The sequence below is a fragment of the Delphinapterus leucas genome, chromosome 3 (genome assembly GCF_059928025.1).
Source record: "Delphinapterus leucas isolate spDelLeu-1000000601 "Yukka" chromosome 3, BTC_Dleu_Yukka2, whole genome shotgun sequence".
In the NCBI taxonomy this organism is placed as follows: Eukaryota; Metazoa; Chordata; class Mammalia; order Artiodactyla; family Monodontidae; genus Delphinapterus; species Delphinapterus leucas.
Window position 1 is genome coordinate 252761 of NC_143131.1, and position 25737 is coordinate 278497.

General features: G+C 42.0%; 1 pseudogene; it reads left to right on the plus strand.

Moving 5' to 3' along the window:
- Positions 1-270: 270 nt before the first annotated feature.
- LOC149749473 (metabotropic glycine receptor pseudogene) lies at positions 271-4690 on the plus strand (annotated as a pseudogene).
- The last annotated feature ends 21047 nt before the right edge of the window (positions 4691-25737 follow it).

Below are 25737 nucleotides of genomic sequence, written 5' to 3' on the forward strand. Positions count from 1 at the left end.
AATAGAAAATCATATTGTATACTCTGATAAATTAAACAAACAGAAACTCCTATTATTGCCACGTGTGCTATAGTAGAGGATTAAACTGGGAGGACCTTTATTTGGCAAAAGCGTATACACTGCAAAGAAAATTTAAACAAGTCAGATATGAACATGAACTCTACTTGTAAATAAACACAAATCTAATAACCATTCTTTGCAAAGCTATAAAAACTCCCTTGGAGACCATACACTGCAGTTTGGAAAACCGGTTGCTATGTCTTATTCCAAAAGCCCTCACCACTGACACATCAGGCAGACTTCTCTTCTTAGGTAAGGAGATGGATTCCTAAATAATTAGCTTCATCATCATTATCTTCTGGTTCATTCATTAGTTTAGCAAATATTTAGTGGGAACCAACTATGTGCCAGGCATCTGTGTGTTCTAGGTGCTCAAGATGCTACAGTGACCAATGCAGACAAACTTTTGCTCTTTGGAGCTTAAATTTTTGTGCTTAGGTATTTTCTCAACAGGAAGAATAAAATGAAAGGATAAAGCAAATCTAAGCAGTGCTACCTTAGAATGCCACAGGTAACTTTTTTTTTTTTTTTTAAGTTGGGAATCGAAATGAATTTGAGACTTTCTATCCTGTGTCTTTCTTGGGGAATTTGAAAGTGGAGGTGCATATGAAAGGTGGAGGTGCATAAAACCATACCTATCCAAAGTACTAATTAGTATTTTCAGAATGAAAATGTCAGAAGACCCTATTAAAGCTTCAAATAAAACCATTAGACTGTGTTAGGGGATTTTCCAATCATTCTGGGGGGTCTTGGCATACTTATTCAGGTCTTCTTTCTTCTGCTGGGACATCCCAACCTATAGTTAACCAGATGTCTTAGTTCTTACATCCATTAATTCTAGGAACTCCCAGTCAGAATGGCTTCCCTTCCCGCCCAACAGACTCATTCTCATTCTCTCACAGTCCGAGTCCTGCCCCGGCACATATTCTCTCCCTTCCACATATTCACTTGCTTACACTTCCACAGGTTCCCCTTCATCCCTTTCAAGCAGAGAGGCTCCTTTAATATGGCATTTTCCCCTTAAAGTTCAGCCGGTAGATGTCTCCATTACTCCCTTATAGCGAAGACCTCGGCAAGTAGGGTTTAATCATTTCTTTAACCGACAACAAGGAAGAAGATTTGATAATTTGCCCAAAATGAGCAGATGCTCGGGAGGACACGTCTCCATCCTACGTCCCTTCCCTCCGATTTAAGCCACAAATGAAAACTACTTTCTCCCTCTTTACCAGGCAAAAGGAAAGGCTGATTTAACTAAGCATGCAAGATGCCAACACCCTCCTCCTCGGTACATCCAAGTTTCCTTCGCTCTGAGCCACCACAAGTCTGCTTCTCCCTTCACTCCGCCCACCCCACCTCTCACCCCCTCAGGTTCCCGAGTCATCAGGGAACGCGAGCGGGTGAAAGGACTCAGCGAAGCTGCATTCCGCGCCACCGCCTCCTCCTGCGCCTCGGGTTCAGCACTGGACAGCTCCCGCACCAGCCCAACAAACGGCAGTCGGCTGATTGACAGAGGAGCCGGCCAAACAGGGCACAAGACGACTTGAAGCCGCCCTACCAGGGTTTGGTTGCGGCCAAGCCGCCTCTTTAAACCGGCTTTCCTCCCGAGAGCAGGGAGAGGCAGGAGTGTGGTTTGTGGCCAAACTTAAAGACTCCAATTAACCAGCTGCCTAGCCCTCGTGGTTCCGGAAAGACAAACGCCTTAAAAGAAACCCTAGCTGCTACGCTCGCGGTGCGGGTCTGGGCGCGCGCGCTCCGCGCCTCGGGGCGAAGCGGACGAGGAGGAGCCTGAGCCGGGAGGCGGGAACGACCTGCCACGGGCGAGACGATGGAGCAGTGTCTTTGGCGGCCGCGGCGGCGGCGGCAGCAGCAGCAGCAGCAGCAGCAGCAGCAGCAGCAGCTCCTGAACACACCTCAATGAGAGCGGCGGTGGAAGCTGCTAAGCAGAAAGACGTAAGCAGGCCAACTATAGCTGCCGGCGGCGAGAGGGGATGTAAGGTGCCGGGCTCCAGGCTGCGAGGTGCGCAATCCCGAGCAGACCCATGGTGGAGCAGGAGCAGCCGGCGTTGCCACAGGTGATCTGATCTCCTGCGACGGTAGCTCAGTCAGCCGCGCGTATGTCAGAACATCCCTACTTTAAAGTCCTTTTGGACTGGGTGCCAGCTGAAAAGGGGGAAGACTCCTAGAAAAAGTCTTAGTGCTGATAGATTGACGACCAAAATTTAAAAAGTGACTCCCTCCGTTACCTCCTCTCCTTGCTGCGAGGCAGATGGGAGCCATGGCTAACCCCTTACTCTGCTGCCTCCTGCTCGTTCACCTGGGATTGGGAGCTGCCGGCGCCAGCCGCGACCCTCCAAGTCGGACGGATTCCTCTCGAGAGAAGGCCCTGAGGGCGAAGCAGCACGCCCAGCAGCCGGCTCGAGCCTCTGCCTCGGACCCCTCGGCTCCCTGGAGCCGCTCCACCGACGGCACCATCTTGGCGCAGAAAATCGCCGAGGAGGTGCCCATGGACGTGGCCTCTTACCTCTACACCGGGGACTCCCACCAGCTGAAGCGAGCCAACTGCTCCAGCCGCTACGAGTTGGCGGGCCTGCCGGGGAAGTCGCCTGCCCTAGCCAGCTCCCATTCCTCCTTGCACGGGGCGCTGGACACGCTGACACACGCCACCAACTTCCTCAACATGATGCTGCAGAGCAATAAGTCGCGGGAGCAGAACTCGCAGGACGACCTGGAGTGGTACCGGGCACTGGTGCGGAGCCTCCTGGAGGGTGAGCCCAGCATCTCCCGGGCGGCCATCACCTTCAGCACCGAGTCGCTGTCCGCCCCAGCCCCGCAGGTCTTCCTCCAGGCCACGCGCGAGGAGAGTCGCATCCTGCTCCAGGACCTGTCCTCCTCAGCACACCACCTGGCCAACGCCACGCTGGAGACCGAGTGGTTCCGCGGCCTCCGGCGCAAGTGGAGGACTCACTTGCACCGCCGCGGCTCCAATGAGGGGCCCCGGGGCCTGGGCCACAGCTGGCGGCGCAGGGACGGTCTTAGCGGGGACAAGAGCCACGTCAAGTGGTCTCCGCCTTATCTGGAGTGCGAGAACGGCAGTTACAAGCCCGGGTGGTTGGTCACTCTCTCCGCTGCTTTCTACGGGTTGCAGCCTAACCTGGTCCCGGAATTCAGGTAGGGAGGGAAAAAAGATCAAAGCAAAGCCTTCCTTCCGGGTTCATGGGTAGGTGCGCGTGTGGGGAAGGAACACTGTGGCTGTGACATTTAGGCCTCCCACCTTCAAAGCAGAGACCCAGGCTGAGGGACACCCCACGCAGGCGCAAGTGCTTAGGGACAAGAAGTGCCCCGCATTTGTCAGCTTCAGACACTCAGCAAAAGCTCTTCTCTCAAATCAGTTCCCCTGCAAGGGGCAAGGGACGGGAGCTCTTGGTAGAGCTGAGAGATGCCCTATGTTTCTCTCTAACCCTCGGGAGAGCAGGGAGGGGAGTTCCCGGTCAGGGGTGATGCACTGCACCCTGGCAAGCTCAGGGCATGCCAGCCAGGCACGGAGTGGCGTGCCAACTCACAAGAGTAGGAAAGGGAGTGGGAAGAAAAGAGTTCGTTATTCCCGCTACTTCGGGATAGCCTCTACCTACTTCCTCCTATGTGTGTAGTTTGAGGCGCCAGTCTGTTGTTAGTCAGTTACCAGAGCGCCTAATGAAAACGCTGCAATCCCCTGGGCAGTTCTGTCCCTTCAGCAGTGAGTCAGTCCCAGCAGCACAGCTGTCTCTAGGATCCATACTTTGCCGTTTGACAGGTGCGCTCCTTCTACTTGTCTCCCTCCTTCCCTCAACCCATCTCCCATTCCTTGGTCCCCTCTTTCTCCTGTTTTCTGTGTTAGGCACACCTAAGGGTTCTCTGGCCCTTCACATACACACACTTTATAAATGAACCTGGTTGAGTTATCCTAGGGAGGGAGGGATCAGTTCTCACTGAATGCACTCAGGGAGCTCAGAGAAAATTTAGTAATAGTTCTGTATTTCCTGCCTCAAGGTGTAGCATTTGTGGGAAGATGAGAATTTGCAGATTAGCAGGTGGTAACTTGTGCCCTGGGACGTGCCTGATTTTTGAGGTGAGGGACTTTTAGAAGTAGCCCTGTTGAGTGAACATGAGGAACAGAAAGGAAAGAGTGGAAACTCCAAAGAAGGCCTGGGAGAAGGCCACAGATTGACTGGTATCCTCCCCAATTCCCAATGGGAAGAAGGTCTTGGGGGTTGAGGTTGCTTCTGTACTTTTTGGGAAACTGGGCAAAAGTGAGAAACCTGTGTGTGTTTTAATGCCCTTTTGGTACAACAAGGACAGGATGATGACCTGGTGAAAGTTACCAGGGGGAGTACTGGGTGGGCAAATGGGAGGAGTCAGAAAGCTTATATGTCTTGGCACTGTTATTTACTGCTGAATGACCTCGAGAAAGTTGCTTAATCTCTCTGGGCCTCAACAACTTACCTATCAAGTAAGGGAGTTGAACTAGATGGTCTCTAGGGAGCCATCCAGTTATAAAACTCTGTGGCTTTTAATGCTGGCAACACTTGAGAAGGTATAAATGAAAAGTAACCTCCTTTCTCTAATTCTGTATGACCATATTAAATGTTTTTTGTGTGTGTCTAGCTCTTTAAAGGATCTTGTCTTAAACCAGCGTAACTCTTTCCTACTTTAAGGATAATCTTACTTCCTCCTGATTTCTGTAGGATCCTATTAGTAAAAGCTGAGCCCAGCTTTGAGTCTTTGCTATATTATTTGCTCAGAAAAGATCTGCAGATGCCATTCACTGCTAGAAAATTGCTTTTGGCCTTCGCATAAGCCTTTTCAGGGAGTCCCAGGGCCCAGGACTGAAAGATCAGTTGATCAATCGATCGATTGATCTATCCATTCACCCAGCTTACTAACGTGTATTGATACTTTATGTTAGGCTCTGTGCTAACTGCTTTGCATGTATTATCTTGATTAAGCCTCACGACAAACCTGAGTTAGGTTTTATTAGTTTCCCCGTTTTACAGAAAAGGAACCTGAAGCACAGAGAGATTAAGCTTCTTTCCTAAGATCACGCAGCAGTTAAGCAGCAGAGTCGGGATTTGAGCTCGATTCACACTTTTAACCACTATCTAAACTCTGTCTCGTGAAGGTGTCCTATGAGTGCTGCATGTATTGCAGCTGCTGCATAAAAATATATGTATTTTCAAGGGTCAGATGTGAGACTGGGGATGAGAACCATTCATTTTCAGAAGTATTTCTCATAAGGCTCAGAAACCATAGGTCACCTACATGAACTCAGGCCTTCCGCAGGCCAAGATAAAAGGCTGAGACACCAGGGGTCATGTTGTGTAGGCTCACACGACCCTATCTAATTTTTGGACTATGTTCAGAAAATAGATTGTTTCCTCTGGCTGAGTCTCTTTAAGTGCCTTCCTAGTCATCGATGGTGTTCTTTAGCCAAGGCACGAAGCCAGGCCATTTAGTGTGTGGCTCTCTACAGAATCTGGCTCCTCCTAGCAGCACGCATGAAGAGCAGAATAAGTGCTCTCCTGTGAGTACTTTTGCCCCATGTCCCATGCTCCTCAAGTACTGTATTGAGGATTCGCACAGATGTTAATTATAGGAACTGGAAGAAATCTTAGATCAGATGGTTCTTCCTGTTTCATAAAGAAACAGATAAGAAAGGTGAAGTGACTTGTCCAAGAATCACATATCGAGCTTTTAACAACAGCAGAAATAGGATCCAGGCCTTCTGCCTCTGGTTCACACTATGCCATATATATATATAAATTTCAACGGGCCTTTTCTGTCTCTTCATACTCATAAAAGGCAAATGTTTTTGATGTTGTTGATGTTTTATCACCTAAGATGTGTATTCTAAACTTTTATAACGTAAGTGAATAATATTGTACAGGTATGGTAACAGGTAAACCTCAAATGAATTTCTGAGAAACCATGGCTAGGCTCTAATCATGATTTTAAATCTATTTTGAATCTATAGAGTGTTATTTGCAAAAAGCCTTATCTGTAATAAAAAAAATTTGCTAATGATTTCCTCATGGAAGAGAAGAGGAGGATAAACTTTGTAGTTAAGACTTTCATTTAACTTCAGTTACTATTTCAGCTAATATTTCGCCAGGTCTTACTTACAAGGTTCAAGATTTAAATTATATTTTATTTTTAGAGAATTCAAATCTGAAATATGAAATTCAAAAGTAATGTGGAAAACATGGTCAACTACCTTCTTATATTAATGCTTATCACTGTAAAACACCTCTCAGAATAAATTTTATTCCCCTCTGCTTCAGAATGACACAGGTTTCTTAAATTTTAAGGCCTAGTGTAAGACTCACATGTGAAGAGAAGTTTATTGCTCTTTTTTTCCCCCCCAAAATGGCATTAGTGTTTTACCTAAATGGCTCCTGAGTCTTGTTATAGACCTATAGTATAAACACTTAAGTTCTCATCTTCTATCCCAGCAAAAAAAAAAGAGAGACTAACAATTTAAGGTATACTCTAAATTATTTTTATTTATCATCTTAGGTTTGTGATGTCCTTGCAGAGTTTTCTTCAAAGTTAAGTCCTTTGCTTTTGTATACTAATTTTTCTGTGTGGAACTTAAAGTACTATGGAGTTTGAGCCCATTCTAATGAACTCATAGACATATTCCTGGTGGTGGTTGGAACTGTTTAGTGCCTAGGATGAATATAAGGTACCTAAGTGTTTGTTGAATTTAAATTAAGGTAAAGGAACCTTTGGGAATTCTTACTTGATGAGCTGTAAGGGATTTTGGAATTCATTTGGTTTCTTTCCTCTTCTCATTGTACAGTGGAGGAAAGTGAGACCCAGAGGGCTAAAGGAATTTGCTAGAGTGGCACAGCTCTTTTGTGGTGGGTTAGAATTAATGGGAACCAATATATATTGAGCATCTACTATGTGTCAGATGTTTTATAAATATCCCACTGCATGTAGTTCTTAGTATTCTCAGGTAGTTACAACTTCAGGAAAGTTGAGCAACTTGCCCAGGGCAACACAGCTAGTAAATTAGGGAGCGTGAATTAAATTTAGATCTATCTAGCTATGAGGCTTGTATTGTCTTTCTACTACCCTATGCTGCTATCTCTTAATTACCAATTTTGTTTTCACCTTGTTATTAAAAATGTAACATGGTATTGGCTTGAAATAATTAATATATTTGGCCAAATACGTGACAGACACTTGTTTTTTTGGCCAATCATATAATCAAGTATGTTGTATAGAGAGAAGAGTATTAGACTTGAGTCAGAACTTTGCCCTAAGTCCCAGTTTTGTCTCTGACTGGCTGTATTACCTGTCTGAAAATCAGTTTCTGCACAATTAAAACGTGGAAAGAGACTTGGCGATATCCATATACCTTTATAACTCTTTGTTCTATGAGTTCTTAAGCGACCTATCCAACGGGCAACAAGGAGGCTTTGGAAACAGGACTGATACACATAAATGCAGTACCTTGTGGAAATGATATTGATGGGGGAGGAACGTGCAGAAGAAGAGGACACCAAATGAATGTCAGGTGTGCATTTTTCCACAATAGTGTGGAAACGCCTTTTTAGAAACTTACATAAGTAACATTGGTGTCACTGAGTCACTGACTCCTGAGGGGTTACTTCTCTCTCCTTCACAAACATGTGCCCACACACCTCCATCAGAGATTCTGGTATAGATCTCTGCAGATGGCAATTTACATAGTATTAGAGAAATGACCATCTTGCTCTAGGCCAAACATACCCTGTCTCTCTTGTGGGTACTGGTAGTGGTGAAGAGGTTACCTACAGGAACACGACAGAGCTGTCTACCTGGGTAATGGATCAGAGTTTTTAGATGGACTTCTGCTATTGAGGCTTTTGAGTCTCAATTATTTCATCTTTAAGCTGTGAATAGTAAAGTGTATCTTTGGGATTTTGTAAAGACTAAATGAAGGACTGTTATCACACAGGAAGTTCAGTAAATATTTTGTGTCACAGCGTCTGTCTTCCTAAATACTGAACACTTTTAGTTGTATTAAAGTCACATGATTTATAGTAATTTATAATTTATATAATGACTTAGTTTCATTCCTATTATTGCGAAGGCTTGTAATTACAGTGGATCACGGGGGAAATACTGGCCTTGGAGACAGGAGACATTGACCCCAGCCTGGACCACATCCTTGACTATGGTGCTCCCATGGGCAGCAGTTGCCTTTCTAATCCTGTTTCCTCATCTGTAAGTTAAAGGGGGCTGGACTAGGTGACCTGTTGGGCTCCTTATAATCTAAAAGCCTATGATTATGTACATAACTAAATGTGTCACTTTAACTTGTGAAGTTTCGATGGTTGTGCTGAAACCAGTTAATGTATCCTCACCTGAATGCAGATCATGTTCATATATGTTCAGTGTTTAACTTTATCATGGTCATTTACTCACAGGCTATTTAGAGAAAGCCCTCTCGGTGTACACTGGATTAAGTATACATACTAAGGGAAATGAGAACTCCATTTCAAAATAAGAATAAGCATGATCTGAGTTTCTAGATCTTGAAAGATCACCTGAAATTTACTTAAAGTCAACAAGAAGCTGTTTCACAGATTTCTAAACCAAGGGCCTCAGTACACTTGTGTAATTTCCCCCAAGGTAATCAATGTTTAGGCATCCTGAAGCTCCTACTTACTGTTTAAAAACAACCTGTCTCTGACTTAACTCTGTAGTTGGTGTTAATACTTCAAAGGAGGCTATTTAGTGTGGTGTAGCAGTGGTACAGCATTATCTTGCCACCTTCTAGAACACGCATTCGGAAGCTGAAATGGGATTTCAAGACTGCTAAATAAATGACAGGAGTTTGGGCCTCCCCTCTGGGGAGAGAACTCATGCCTCACAAGACTGATTTTATGGCCTCAATTGCTGGCTAAGTCAAATTTTACTTTCAACTTCATAAAAGCATCAGTTTTTGTTCACTGTTCAGGGTTTTAAGGCTACCTTTTCCCAAGATGCACCGTGTTTTATGATTATATTGTAATATACTGGGATGCCAAGAAGTATGCTGTTGGTGTTATTTGTACTTGGTTGGTACAGAAGCATTAGGGCCTTGTTTGTCTTCTCTATTCAGCTCTGGATTGATGTTCACAGGGTTATTTAAACAGAATTACTGAAACAGTACATTGGAATTTTGATAACTTTAGCAGCTTGATGGCCACTATGTGCAAAGAGGCAGTTCAGCGGTCTTGGGACTATGTTTCGGACACTTTGCAGACAACAGCATCATTAGGCTCTTGCCCAGCACAGCTATGGCACATACGTACATTGGCTTGTTTTGCTGGTCTTTTAGTATTATTCGTTTTTCAAGTTTTAGCAAGAAACCTTTTCTGGTGTAATTTCTACTTTGGCTGGGCATTTACTCATCTAACAAGTCTTTCTTCCTAAAACTTGACCTATGAAAAGATTTAGGTGGATAGGCTGTTCTATAAAATACTTCTTCAGTTTAGGAAAAAATTAATGCTCTTGGCTAAAAGTCTTTCTCAGGTACCCACCCCCCCAGCCCCATTTTCTACAATACCAAACTTAGTGTAGGAACCATGACTGACTTTCTCTTTTACACCAAAGGATATTATAGTGTCTCAAAGCAATCACAGGACTCACCTAGTTTTATTACCTTCATTATAGGTAGAATTTATAGAAAACAGAGATTAGCTTAAATGTGATCTGACCCCAAGATCATTTTCTCCAAAAAACAGTTTCCTTCCTTTTTATTAAAGAAGGCAGTCTCTTTCTCTTTTATAGTTAACTGATACTTATAATTAATTGAAATCCAGTTAATTTTTATTCATTATAATATCTCTTGTAACTTTCCCCCATTTAGAATAAGACAAAACAGGATTAAAAAAAAATCCTGTCCAGTTAGCAAAGTACCCAGTGCACTTATAACCTAAAAGGGAACTTAGAATTACATAAGATGTTGGTTTACTTTCTTAACCTGGTTTTCTCACCACTTATGTGTTTTCCAACGTGTATGCCTTATTACATTATCGTGGAAGGATTTTTATAGAATAACAAGACACATGGCTTTTATCTCAGAAAGAGGAAAAGGTATTGTAGTACAAAATAATGTATTTTATCAATTCTAAGATGTACCTTTTCCACATTTTGATGTCTCTCAAACTGAGATGTGTCTTAATGATTGGGGGCATGTCATTTCCAATTGGCATACACTTTTCTTTTAGTGGTACAGAATGTAATAGCATATCTTACAATTAATGGCATCTTATATTTGATGAACTGTGATATTAGAAAATGGGAAATTAAATTCCATGGTCTCTCCAACTATAAAGTTCTACTATCATCTATAAGCTATCAATATGCAGCAAAATATGCCTACATGGAAACAAAAAACCTAGACCTTACTGCTGTATATCAGATTGCTATTTGTCTTCATAATAATTTTTAAAACAAGACAAGCTATACTAAAACATGTAACCACACTGTCTTTTTAATATATGTGAAATACACAAAACATCGGGCCAGAAGCTGCAGAAACTTATTTTCAGAATAGGTGAGGTAAGGATTATCAAAATCTTTCCTACACCATCTGGCAAAGAGTTTCACTCACACTGTGGGGAGATGGATAGGACAGTGAGAATACAAGACCACTTATAAACTAAAAATAGAGGGACTAGATCTGTCTTTCCTTTCTAAAGTGCTTAGAGGTTTCAGGGTGGAAATAAAAGCTTTGTGGTGTAGCCGTGTAACTAGTTTTGGTTAAAGAGATTTAAATGGAATTGTGGAGGTATGTGTTTTTTCTCTTTCTTTTCTAGTCAGTTGCCGGGAATGGAATGAAGAGTTTGGCTGTCCCCTTATTTGATGCCTTAGACCACTGTGTAGAGCAGGGTGTCTCAACCTCAGAACTATCGACATTTGGGGCCAGATAACCCTTTTCTGTGGGGGCTTTTTTGCTGTAAGATGTTTAGCAGCACCCCTGACTCTACCCACAGGATGCCAGTAGCAACCTCCCTGCCCAGTGTGACAATCAAAAATGTCTACAAACATTGCCAAGTATCACCTAAGGGGTAAAAATGTCTCTGGTTGAAAGCAGCTGGTGTAGAGGGAACACATATAAAAATGCTATTCTGTGGCTATCCTATTTCAAGAGTTCTATGTGTATCTATGTGTGTGTGTGTGTATGTGTGTGTGTGTGTGTGTGTGTGTGTGTGTGTGTGAGTTTGTCAGATCACATTTCTATTTGTTTGTCTGGAACATAAGATCACTGCATATATAGAATCTGACATGAATGAGAACTAGAAAATTTTGATGAATCGATGGAATATTAATTCACATTTAGATGTCATTAAGGCTCAAAAAGAACATCTGGCCAAATTATTTCCAGAACTTGTTGCTAAGCATGGATTTGCTACTTATATAGCTAAATGTCTCATTTTTAAGATTTCCCATTAAAGGATGCATTTGGAAAAGAAAATGTGTGTGTGTCTGTGTGTGTGTGTGCGTGTGTGTGTGCGTGTGTGTGTGCGAACCTCTGTGGGGACAAAGAGGAGAGAGGGAGAAAGTAGGGGGTAGAGAGGAGTGTGGACAGGGAACAAATGGAGATGAATGAAACGAAAAACAGTTAGCAATCTATGATAGTGTTTTACTTTTTCATGAAGCTCTGTTTACCACTGAGCACTTTCATAGTTCTGATGAAACTGAATTATTCTTTTCTAGCAAGTAGTGAGGAATCAAGTTCCTGACGATTTAATCATTATAAAGATAGGTTGGCTGTGCTTGCATTTCAGAACTTTATCTCAGGAAGTCAAAGCTATAAACAGGCTGATGCAGAGCTTATCCCATTAAAGGAATATTAATACCTTACAATATATATTCTTAAAATGCTCTGGTTTTTTTAATGATTTTTTGTTTTTTGGCTGCGCTGCATGGCTTGCAGGATCTTAGTTCCCCGACCAGGGATCCAACCCAGGCCCCCTACAGTGGAAGCTCGGACCCTAACAGCTGGACCACCAGGGAATTCCCTAAAATGCTCTGTTTGCCACTTTACCTTTATTGATTCAACTAGAAGCTGTTCATAATTTGAACATATTATAAATGAAATTTCCTAGAAGAAATAATTAAAATGACATATTATATAGACATTATTTAAGGCTTTAACATGTTTAAAGACAGTTTTTAACATTACTATGTTTAGAATCCTGTCAGAAGAAACCTTAAAAAATAACAATGGCTACATGATGGAAAAGAATGTTTAGGCTTTACAAATTACCATAGCACAAACTGATGCATGCCTACTTCCTCCTGTGCCATCCATAAACATGTAGTACATGTGAGCTTCAGGGGCAAGAAACGAGGAGCGTGCTGCTGTATACTGTGTTGATTACAGAGAAATGAGAGATGATGTTGTGAATGTTAAGAGATGAGACCAAAGCTCATGAAGAGAAAGATGAAGATTACTATTTATCTGGATAAGGCACACTTCAGAAAGCTGTTTCAGGTACTAACTTAATAATTAGATTTGTGGGAAGGCCCTCATATTACAGCCCTCTGAAAGTTATTTAGAAATCTATTTGTCTTTCCACTTTTTTGAGAAAGAAGCAAATAACAACTGGGGCATTCCTGAAAGAAACAATGTTCTAGTAAACATCCTGGGAAAGCTCCTTTTTGAAGAATTAGAATTTTAGAAGTAAAAAGGATTTTAGAGATCATGTAATCCAACTTATTTTTACTTTTACACATGAGGAAATTGAGACCCAGGGAAGTGGTGACCATCACTTGCACTGGCTATGGCTGCAGTGAACTTGTAGTTTAATAACAGGCACAGATAAAAAGACGCTGAGTCATCAAGTAAACGTTAATTTACGGTCATTATTCACTGATTACAAACTTAGCTGGGTATCAGGATCACCTGAAAAGCCTGATAGTACATTCCTAGGCCCTTTCAGACCCTGTGAAGAAGACATGTGGGGACAGCTTCAGAAGTCTGTATCAAAAACAAAGTCTTGGGGCTTCCCTGGTGGCGCAGTGGTTAAGAATCCACCTGCCAATGCAGGGGACACAGGTTCGAGCCTTGGTCCGGGAAGATCCCACATGCCGCGGAGCAACTAAGCCTGTGTGCCACAACTACTGAGCTCGTGTGCCACAGCTACTGAGCTCGTGTGCCACAGCTACTGAAGCCAGCGCACCTAGAGCCCGTGCTCCACAACAAGAGAAGCCACTGCAATGAGAAGCCCGCGCACCGCACCTAAGAGTAGACCCGCTCGCCACAACTAGAGAAAGCCCACGTGCAGCAACGAAGACCCAACGCAGCCAAAAATAAATAAAAATAAAGTAAATTTCAAAAAAACAAAACAAAACAAAAACCAAAGTCTCCATAATTCACAAGGAGCTGGTCCTTAAACACAAACTTGGGAAAAATTAAACAGTATCTGATAAGCTTGAAACACATAAAATTCCTTTTAAACGATTTTAAGAGTAAGAATTAAGAGTTGTAAATACTTGGCAGCTTCAGCTGTAGTCGTCCAAAAACTTTGGCTGCCGGCCATGACCCTACTGGCAAGGGCAGAATGACTAGAAGGTTATGAAGGCAGGGGGATCACAGAGACTATCATGAGAGCAGCTGCCTCTGGTTGTTATAATTTGTCTCTTTATGTAAACATAATATTTCCCCAACCAGTTCTACAGGTCCTTCAAATGCAAGGACCACATTTCATGGCTTCCCATATTCACTGCCTCTTGAAAGTGCCTTGCATATTTCAGGAAGTATGGAATAGTGTCTAAGGAGAAGGGTTTTAGGATTAAAAACCTAGATTTGAATCTATGAGCTTCCACTTTCACTTACTGTGTGATACTGGGCAAGTTATTTCCTTCTGTGACTCAATTTCTTTATCTGCAAAGAGTACAGATTACACTGTAAAGAGTAAACAATCTTACCTATGTAAAGAGCTTAGCATAATGTATGGAATGTGTTATTTAAAAAAATAACGTGGGCTTCCCTGGTGGCACAGTGGTTGAGAGTCCGCCTGCCAACGCAGGAGACACGGGTTCGTGCCCCGGTCCGGGAGGATCCCACATGCCGCGGAGCGGCTAGGCCCGTGAGCCATGGCCGCTGAGCCTGCGTGTCCGGAGCCTGTGCTCCGCAACGGGAGAGGCCACGGCAGTGAGAGGCCCGCGTACCGCAAAAAAAAAAAATAAATAAATAAAATAAAAATAAAATAATAACGTATATAACATGCGCCTGGCTAGGAGTATGGGTACTGAGGATATAACAGTGAAAATGACAGATAAAAATCCCTGTACCTGTGGATTTTTTTGGTGGGTGGGGGAATATAGATGACAAACAAGCAAGATAAATATAATTCTTGATACAAACAAATGCTATAAGAAAATAAATATGATGTGGTAAAGAATGGCTGAGAGGTAAGGCGTGTTGCAGTAAATAGGGTGATTAAGGAAAACCTCTCTGAAGATGTGACTCTGAGTTAAGAAATGAAGGATGAGGAGACAGCCATGAAACAAGCTTAAGCTTAGGAATCATGCTTGAGATAGGGCACAGCGAGAACAAAGGCCTTGAGATAGGAATGAGCTTCAAATGCTCTAAAAGCAGAAAGAAAGTCAATGTTGCTGGAATGTAGTGGGGGGGGGGTTGACATAGAAAATGAGAGTAAGGGATGTAGAAGGGGCTCAGTAAGTGGTTAAAATATAGAAACATGTTAAGGGCTTTACAAATGTCTAGCCCTGCAGTACTATGTAGATTGTGGATGTATTTTCGTTTTCTTTGCTTTCCATTTTTCTTTCCTCCTTTCTGTCTTGGCCTTCCTGCCCAGTGCCTCCCTTAGCTCTGAGAGCGTGGGCTTTCCAGCTTCTCTGATGAGATCTCAGTCAAAGAAGCTATTTACAGCTGCTCCATTCTTGGCTGTGAATGAATACACGGAAAGAGTTGAGTGGTAAGGGAGGTAGAGATTGAAAATCTAGAATTTCTTGCAAAAATCAGCTGGGTACTTTTCTTGCTCCCTGGCTTAAACCTGTACGGTGAAACCCTTTCCAAACACAAACAGCAGGAGACTAAAGGCAGAGGCACAGCAGGCAAACTCAGGGGCAAAACACTTTTCTCCCTCACCAGCATGCCTGAGATGACATGCAGCGGGTCCCCTACCTCTCTCAAGCTTGCGGCGGGCAGGTCTTGTCGTTTGGCATTTCCCGCCTCACTCTGTTGTCTTTTATGGTGAGGACTAAGATGTCTGGTTAGGGGCTGCCTCAGAAAGTGCCAGTGAGAGGCACAAGATACAGAAGTGAGACTGGAAAAGCCAGAAGGGACACCACAAACATTTGGACATGAATTTGGAGGAAGCAGACTTTGTACCATAGGAAAGGAAGTATAGGCAGAAGTACATCTCTAATGAAGAGCATTATCTATGGAAAATTGGGATTATGAATTTTGGGGATTAAAATCATCACCATGATACACTGATGATGATACGATGATCAGCTTCTCTGATACGACAAATGTGAAACTTAGCTTCTTTATATTTCACTTTTCCTTTCTCTACTCTCTCCATTGTTTTATTAATTATATTTAAAATTTCTCTATTGGTTACCTTGACTTTTATATCCATCAATTTAAAATAGTATCTTCTATTCTTTTCTTTCTTTATGCTCCTACTCTTATTCCAGTATTTTTAGGTAATTCAAGATGGTAACATTTTCAGTCTGTCACTGCAGTAAAAAAAAAAAACCCAAAGCCCACTTCTGTTTTGTCCATTAGTTGCTTCTAAAAATTAAAATCTGAATATCTGAATCTATGCCATTTTTAGAATGTTCCAAATTTCAAGGACCAATGGATTTTCTCTCCCTTTGTTTTAGATCAGTTGCACAAAACCATGTTACCTTTAGTTTGTGCATGTCTGCATGGAGACTTTTCACCTATTTTCCCTCCATGCAGCTGCCAATTGCTTTTCTCTTCACGTTAAAGAAATAAAAAGAAACCCTATGTTTTCTTATTTCTAAGATCATCCAACTTCTTAATCAATCGTTTGTTAAAGAAAATTTACATTTTTGTTGAAGACATGCTTCTTGGAGTCCCATAATTTGTACAAATTGCTTTAGGTCTTCTGCAGAATAACTATCATGGAACTATTTTCAAATTATTGAAATTTTGGATCCAACTGTGTGTTGGGTGCTGGTCCTCTTATTTCAAGAATTCTTCTTTTTTCCCCACCCCCCAAAACGCAATTTCAAGTACTTTTTCAGAAAGAATCTGTGGAAGGTAAAATTTCTAAGTCTCCCCGTGTCTGAAAATGTCTTTGTCTTCATGCATGATTGATTGTCTGTATATAGAATTAGGACAAACTTAAAATTTGGCAAATGATGCATATTGTATGAAATCAATATTGTAAGGCCTGCTTTTGTAATCAAAGCTGAGAGATTGCAGAGCACTGTACCAGTAAATATTCTTCCCCTTTCTAATATCATGTATTAACTTGTTTTCATGGAGTGGCTCTTCAGAATTGGCAGGTTCCCACATTCTGTTCAATTTAACCAATACTGGCTTGCTTTTTCTAGTGAAGGATCAGTTTTAAAACATTGTGATACTGATACAGAGAACTTGATACAGTATTTGTATCTTTTAATCAGTGTAGCCTTTGCAGTTATGAGCTTCTACTGCTCAAGAGCTGTGTCAGTACAGTTTGCGTGCCATCTGTCCTCTTGACATTAAGGAGATACGGAATCGAATGTTCCATCGTTGGGGACAGTATCCCTCACTCCTCCCCACCCCTTTACATTTACATCAAGTGTTAGAACAGTGCCCAGGCAGCATAGCCACAAGCTGGGTTTATGTGGGCCTCCAAGTCTAACCAAACTCCAGACTTTGAGAGTCATTTTGGAGGAAGCCTGTGTGCGGTGTTTTAATCTAATAAATTTGATGAGAGCGGAGGGGAAAGAAACTATCATAAAGCAGGTAAACGTAGAAGCTTCTTTTGTATCCCAGGTGGGGCTTCTTCAATGGACCAAGCTGCTGCAACGCAGTATTGATTTGACAGAGCCTCTGCTTCAATGATGTCTGTCTCACAATGGCTCCAGATGATTTCTGTACTGCAAAATAAAGCCAAACTCTGGAAACCAGCTCCCTCTTGTTGGTCTTTTGTGTCCTGACAATTCAGAGCTAGTAAGTATTGTACTGGCCTTGACACAGCTGCTCATTTCCTTCACTAGAGCTGAAAACGGATGCTGGGGAAGAGTGCTGAAGACCCTAGTGGTTGGTGGAGTGCTGCCATCTGGCTTCACTGTGAGTAGACCCCGAATTACTTCTTGGTACAATATAATTATTAGACTCTCTTAGATATCCTTAGTAGTGGTGTAGAACAGGGATTCGTTCCCATCAGGGAGTAAGTGACATCCGGTGGAATGGGTGCGTTAATATATTTATTTATTTAATAAGTTAATTAATTTTATTTTTGGCTGTGTTGGGTCTTCCTTGCTGTTCACGGGCTTTCTCTCGTTGTGGTGAGTGGGGGCTACTCTTCGTTGTGGTGTCTGGGCTTCTTGTTGCGGAGCATGGACCCTAGGCACATGGTCTTCAGTAGTTGTGGCACGTGGGCTCAGTAGTTGTGGCACACGGGCTTAGTTGCTCTGTGGCATGTGGGATCTTCCCGGACCAGGGATCGAACCCGTGTCCCCTGCATTGGCAGGTGGATTCTTAACCACTGTGCCACGAGGGAAGTCCCAGTATTTTCATTTAATTCAGATTGTAGACAGACAGTTTTTAGTGGTAACTCCTTTCCCCTTGATTGTTACAAGCCTCACTGTATGTGCTGTCATTTACATCGAGGACATTGTATTCTCTTTTATAGTTGAGTCTGTCATTTATGTCGGAGGAATGAGGACATTGTAACTGTATTCTCTTTTAAAGTTGAGTCTGAAGGACATAGACTAAGGTAGGCAATCTGTTAAAGGATTTAGGGTAATAATAACTTCGATTATCCAAGTGATTACTTTAGCTTTCTCAATCTCATACTGTCCATTTTTGGCCAAAGAATTTTTTGTTGTAGGTGGGCTGTCCCGCACATTGTATGCACCTCCCTGGCGTGACAACCCCAGATCACCCCGGTTGAAAACAACTGCTTCCTTTTCATAAGATTATCTAAAATTCCAGCAGGCCTTTCCCCTCTTTTCCTGCAATATTTCACATTGTGAGCCGTTAACGCAGCTGGAGGCACAAACTGGGTTAGTAGTACGAAGGAAGTACCAGGATGCCTTCATATTCTGCATTCGGCATATTTATGGGAACAACCAACATTTCTGTGCCAGGCCAACGGGGCACAAAGGTGATGAGGGCAGAGTCTCTGCAGAAGCTCAGTCTGGAGGCGCCTGCTCCTCTGTGGCCTGGCTAAGCCTTCAGTTACAGAACGGGCGGCCTCGTGGGTGCTGGAAGGTCCTTCAGGGGAGGAGCACGGCTGGCAGGTGCGCTGTACTTTCCTTTTCCGTAGTAATTTCAGATTAATTCAGTGTACCGAATACAGTTATGGTCCTATTAGATTCTTATCCCTGGGGTAAAGATCAGCTGAGTGGGTCTCTAAGCAAGAGCTAGGGTAAGAATTAAAACTCAGTCATTCTTCCTCCTCCTAAGAACATACCGAGGGGAAAGGAACACTTTCGGTTCTGTAGGGGGAGTTTAAAAGCAGATAAATGGCTTTTGAGGGAAGTTCCTGTGCAGGCTGACATGACCCCCTGGAAGGGCCAATTGGAGAGTTGCGAGGTGTCCTCTTGCTGGAGCCTGCTGCTCGGCACCGCACGAGGGAGGGGAAAGCACCGGGCAGGCCTGCGGGGATGAGGCTTGACAGATGGCGGCCAAAGTGAGGTAAGTGGTAGGATTCTTTTGGAAGCTACTTATTCTGCTAAATGGCCTAAAAAATTTAAAGTGCTGTAAAACATTCTCTTACAAATTTAATATTTGCTATAAAATCATTGCAGAAGCAGTTGAATGATTTTTAGTTGTCTTTATTAAAATGAAACAAATTAGGTACAAAAACCTTTGTTCCAAATAGATACTATGTATCTTACCAATGTTTTTGCTTGGTTTTGAGTTTTAAAGATTGGTGTAGAAATTATTTCTAATATAAATAAATGATTATTTCTTCCTCAGAGGGTTGATTTTTGTAGTACGCTGTTTACAAAAACTGAGTAAGTGAAAATGACAGTTTATAAATTTGTACCATTTAGGAAAAAAATGTTTATGTAGTGTAGCATGAATAACAGCAGATAAAACCATTGAAGATGTTAGTTTTTACACAGGTGGTAAAACCTTTAAAACAGACTCCAACATGCATTACATGTGCATTTCTGACCTTAACGTGCAAAAACAAAGCTACTGGTTAAAATAGACTTATTTTTGCTACAACTGAGCACACTTGTAAAATCCTTATTTTTATCATTAATTTCAATGAATAGCTTTGAAGCTATTCTGCTTAAAATGAGAATAATTTAAAACAATAATATTGAACACTGTAACCCAAAACTAATGGAAAACTACAGTGCTGCTGTGAACAAAGCCAGACAACAAAGTCAGACATTCTGGCAATGTGTAAAACACGAAGAAAAATGTTCCCCCAAGTTGTAGAACACTGAGGTACACAGAACAGTCTTCTCATATAAATCAAAGGTTTTCAAAGAAAAGGGAAAATACTCATTTGTTGTTGGCATCACCGATGTCTAGGTAAGCTGTAGTTAAATCACCCGGACAAATACAAAATTGATAATTCCGTCTTTAAAATAAAATAACCAAGAACTATTCCATAAATAGGAGGCTACCTACTGGGGAAAATGTCTATGCATGTAGGCTACATTGTCTTCCGTCCTGGCAGCAGATGGACTGCAGGTGAAAACACTCATAGAATGGAGGTTAGTTATTTCATTAGTGATACTTGAGAAAGTCCCATTTATGCCAAACCAGCAGCGCCCCTAAATAAACAAAACTTTCACAAGAAAATTCCTAAGTCACTTCCTCCATGTGGCCTTCCTCCGATCAACCCCAAAGATCTGTGAGACCTCCTTTATTCTGTATCCCATCATCATCTAAATCCCAAAATTTAATTAAGGATTTTCCAGACTTCTTCTTTAGAATCTTTTCTGAAACAAATGGATTTGTGAGGATCTGGAAGTCATATATAAGCTTTCCTACAGTTATAGACTTTAAATGAAGTTTGGCTTCTATATTATATTGACACCTGTGAATCTGTTGCTTAATATCAATAAAAGCTCCCCAGACTCTCTGAGTGTGATGCTTTTCTTTCCAAAGGCACAGACCTAGGCTTCCTGGTGCCATCCTTCTGTACATAGCTGTGCCCAGGTCAGCGGTGATGGTCAGCAGCCTGCCCGGGGTGAGAGTCTCCCTAAAAGGGACCCCAGAAATTGATCTACCTTTCAAGAGGCTCCATCAGCATCCAGAAACACTGTACCCTATCTCGAAAGGCATCGGTCCTGCTGCTCTGCAAATCAATGTTCTCCAGGCCTCATTTTGGCAGCGTGGGCCCTGGAAGTCTTTCTGTGCTGTACTTCTGTAGCCTTCCTTCTTGTGCACCTGCACTGCAACCTCTGCAACTTCCCCTTACTTGGCGCTGGGATTTCAGGACCTAGGAATTTTCCACGATGTCCTTCTACATGCTTTTCATCGGCAGGCCTGGGCTGGCATGTCACACAAGGCTAGCTCCTTCGGCCAACCCCCTCTGCTTAGTCAGTGGCAGCTCCGCAAATGCTGGAGGGATGACTCAATGCACGGGAGTGTGTCCTAAATACTGCATTTGAAAGTGATAGTTTTCCTGAGCTTCTCATGACAATGACTAACCTCTCTGAATGTTTCTTTATGCCTGTGAATAGCTTATCGAAACGGATTAAGCATCCTTTTATGCATGTTCTTAGTAATACTGGCAATATAGTTCTTTTTGTTTGTTATGGAAATAACCCAAATTGGGAAAGGTAGCTTTAAAACTCCCCCGCTAACCAAAGCATGATCAATTGGGGAAAAAATTTTGAATTCTTTTCTTTTTCTTGTGAGAGGCATGGGAAATAATAGGAAAGGGAAAGTGGGGAGCACCACTCATCAAAAAAATATTTTAAGAAATGTGCTGGCTTCTATTTCAGGAAGGTTTACATCAACACTGTTAACAGACAAATGAAGGAAAAGGAAATGTGGATCATTGGTATTGGTACTTTTCAGAAAGGCTGATTGATAATATTTTCTTGTATTTGAGATAATCAAGGACAGAAAGCAATGTCACAGGATGTGAATTACTCCTCATGACGGTGAGGAAGGTGCCTATTTTCTGTCTGTTGTACAGTATGTCTGGGAAGTCCCTCCCACACTGAGTCCTTGGTCTTTCTTCCTCTGACCCTTTCACATGACTTTGACTCCTTATTGGCAGGGCCTTTTCCTAAGATTCTTTTGCTGATAATCCAGTCATGCTGTTCTCACACAAAGGCGAGTACTAGAAATAGGCATGTCAGGCTATGACACAGCCTTCCTCCTCCTTTGAAGGGGTAATGACCTTATTCAAGATGCTTTTATTAGGTCTCCTCTGCAAGTTACCGGAGAAAAGTCATTGCATTTCATTCACACAACCATGCTGCCACTGCCAGTCTGGGTGGTTCTTCCAAGTCTCGGTCAACCCCCGTTTTACATGGCTGAGGCGAGGTAAGAAGTTGGACAATGAATTGTAATAACCTGGCTGATTTCTTACTTTGATTTAAAAAAAAACAAAACTAAGCATTATTATTTTTTTCTGCCTGTAAAAGTAGTCATTCCGACCGTAGAAAATACAGGGAAAACATAAAGAATAAAATTAAAATCCCACAAAATATCATCGTTATTAAATTTTGGTATTTTTCCTTCTATATCTGAGTTACGTTATCTTGTCCCACTGGATGGGTGGGACCAGCAAAAGAATTTTCTTTTTCTGTTATGGCCAAATCTACTGTTTCAACCTGGGAGGATCTGTCAGTTTTCTCACTAGTGTGCATCACAGAGTTTAAAACTACTTGGAAATACAGCCCAAGCTGGCTGTGCTTCTTCACCTGGTACCTGGCAGTCAGGACTAGAAGCTGGTGACACTTCTTTAATTAAAGAACTGAAGGAGGGGAAAAAAAAACAGAAACAAAAACAAACAGAAAAAAAACAAACAAAAAAAACAACTGAAGGAGAAGTCTGAACCAACTTGAACTTCCTCTGCAACCTCAAGGGCACAGGTTTCTTTCGAAAGTATGAAAGCCACTGTCTGTAAGTTATCACCTTTTCTCTCACTTTCTCGTGGTTTCATTGACGTGTGATCAGCAGAGTTCACATCAGGCACCTCTTCAGGCTCAATTATTTCTTCCGCTGTCTCCTGAAGCTCTAAGCAGGGTAACGGGGCCTCCTGCTGCTGCTCCATCTCACCAGCGGATGCTTCTTCCCAGGGACTCGTGGGCGGTGATATGGTGAGAGTGAGGTCAAGGTCAGAATCCTCCTCTGATAACTCGAGGCTGACTTCCTCTCTATTCACAGATAGGCTGGTTTGTTTGGTAAATGCAGAATTAAATGTTTCAAAACTCATGTGTTCACTGTTTAGACCACTCTTGTCATTCTTTAGTTCTGAAGAGCCATCCGAAGCATTCCTCACTGATGGGATGCAGTCAAGTGAATCTTTTTCTTCCAAGGGATCAGAAGCTGACGATGAGACTACTTCTTCAAGCTGGGACGACTCTACAGTGTCTTCCGAAGAGATGCTGGAGAGACTCTGGCTCGACAGAAAACATTCTTGAGAGAGCTTCATTTCTTCTCTGGGTAACAAATAACTAGAACTTTTAACTAGTGATAATGCCTCTGTTACAAGGCAATTATCAGACGGCGATGGTGAGCCTGCAACAGCCTGCCCTTTCTGTAATGAACACATTTCTTTAGCAAGTATCTCTCTACTCACTGAGAAGGCACAAAGGTACTTAGCGCCTTGTTGTCCTGACATTGCCAGAGAGGGAACGTCCCTAAGACCCTGTGTCTTTTCAAATGAGGACACAGGATGTCTAAGGCTTGTAGCAGGTGATACTTGTTTAATCAACTCCACATTAAAGGGTGTAGGTTTATCAGCTCTGTTTACAACTTCTGTCTGTATTGGTGCATAGGCATTTTTTTCAAAACTGAATGTAACTCGTTCCAGATTAATCACTCCATACTCCGTATCATCCTCCCCTTCCAAGGATGACTGACATTCTTTGATTATAAGGCTGCTATGCTGGATAAAGCCCTGCAAAGCACCTGTTTTTGTTTGCATTTTTGCATGAAAAACATCAACTTTGCTTTCAAGGGTGCTGTACACAGACTTTTGAAAAATCATTGACGGATTGCTGATCCCATCGTAAGTCCTGGCGAATGTGGACTGTGTGACAGTATCATTATAAGATGTCACCTGTGTGCCATCAAGTGGCTCAAAGGTTTTATCTTCAGCAGGAATAGAAGATCCATTAGTTTGGGTACTTCCAATGCTAGAAAGCACCAGATTAGAGGTCTCTAGTTTATCTGATGACTCTTGTTCGGCTTTCCCCCCAATTATCTGAAATGATAAAAGCAAAAGAAATAAATTAATTTAAAAAATCAAGGGCCAAATAGATCTTTTTTTCAAGCATTTACATATGTGAAGAACAGAACAGACAAAGATCAATTTTAGTTTGCTCTGTTCTTTTGAATCTTCATAGGGTAGAGATCAAGCAAATCCCTCTCTTCTTAGGCTTAAAATACCCCCCAAATAGGAATTTGTTTTATCTAAATACACACACACACGAGAACTCCAAAACTTTCTTAGTTGCACAGCCTTGTTTTTTTTTTTTTTTTTTTTAATGGACTTTTGGGAAGAAAAGTGGCTAGACCACTGGCAATTTAAAGACTTGAAAATGCAGACTGTTTGCTAAATAGCATCACTTCAGAAACGCAGCAGTAGAGGAAAAAGTGCTCAATTAATTTAAATTATTTTTAGTAAGATTAAAAGATAATCTTTAAAGCAAAGAATAACTTATTTTAAACACCAGCTTTCAATTAGACTATAAATGCACTGTCATCTGGAATGTTCCCATGAGGAAACACTAATTATTATCTCTTGTACTCAGAATACACTGATAAGCAGCTTTCCCAAGGTATCAATCTCTATCCTGTTAAATAAAAGTCCCTTACCCCTTAGCTGTCTTCTTAGCTTATAACTGGACATAATCTCTCTCTCAGTTTAATACCTCCCTATTCAACAAAGCAGCAGAAAACACAGTGCAGCTTGCATTAATAAACTCAACTAAAAGGACTGATTTAAACAGTACCAGAAAGGATTTAGCATAAACAGTAACAGAAATACCTCTGGACAATTTTGATAACCTCATAAAAAGGCTGTTTCTTTTCTTCTTTTTTTTAAAGGCTGAAGAATGGTCTTGTTCAGAATATGGTAAAGTGGATTGACCATACAGTTGACCTACACCTGTAGCTCTGGAACACTACGGCCACAGATTTCCTGCCAGATTTTGAAGCAGTCGTGTTGTAAGTCAGGACCTGTGTTTCAAATCTCTTGTTAAAAACATTTCTGCCTTAGTCAAAGAAAGACACTGACCTGAGCAATTGGCAGGGAGGAGCTGAGACTTGGTTTTAAGGGGACACGACTGGCCAGATACAAAGCGTAGAAAACTCTTGATGGCACACTCATTCTGAGAACAGTTCTATGACCCTCCCAATCGTACTGTGGCTGATAATGTTGGGCCATAGTCGTGAATCTCACCATGCCTGTGCTCTTAGTGAAATGAAAACTTTGATAATCCTAGTTTGCCCTAGAATAGGGAGTGGTACAGGATGTGTGTGCACCTTTAAAGTATGGGTACAGTATTCAAGGAGATGACGGAAACATATTTCTAAGTATATGCTATAGAAAGTGTTAGGAATCGTTAATTTTAACATTCTACTTTCTACTTAATACTCTTTCATGTTTGCAAGAAAATCATTCCTAATTGGACATTACTAAAGTAAGTTAATATATATTACCACGACCGAAAATACTTTATAAGAAACTAGTGTGTGTATAAATATATATGTAATAATTAAAATCTGCCTGACTAAACATAAATACTTTCTTATTCTAAGGTAGTGATTTTATGTATCTCTTTGAGAATAAGATGAAATTTATGAACCCCATCCTCAGAAAAAGAACGCATACACACGTAACATATATTTTATGTGTACACATATAAACACACACATATGTGCATATATATACATAAATACATCCACAGAATTAGACACTGAGAAACAGCTAGAGTGTCCAGATCTGAGTCTTGGCCGGACAATTTACTATGTGCCTCCAGGCCATTCTGTACTTCTCCATCCTCAGTCTTCTCACCTATAAGATGGGTGGCACGGTCCTTACCTCACCCGGCCGTGTGAGAATTAACTGAGCTAATGCGAGTGAAGGGCTCAGACCAGTCTCTGGCCCACAGCGTTCCACCAGTCTTCATTCTGATGAAGATGAGCATCTGCAGACACTCACAGACCCTCTGAGGCTCACCCCTGGACCTGCAAATCCCCACGGAAGCCCAGGTACAGAAACTCAATGTTAACACAGGCACTGAAGGTGCCCAAACCCATGTAAAATTATTCTGTAATAAATCTGC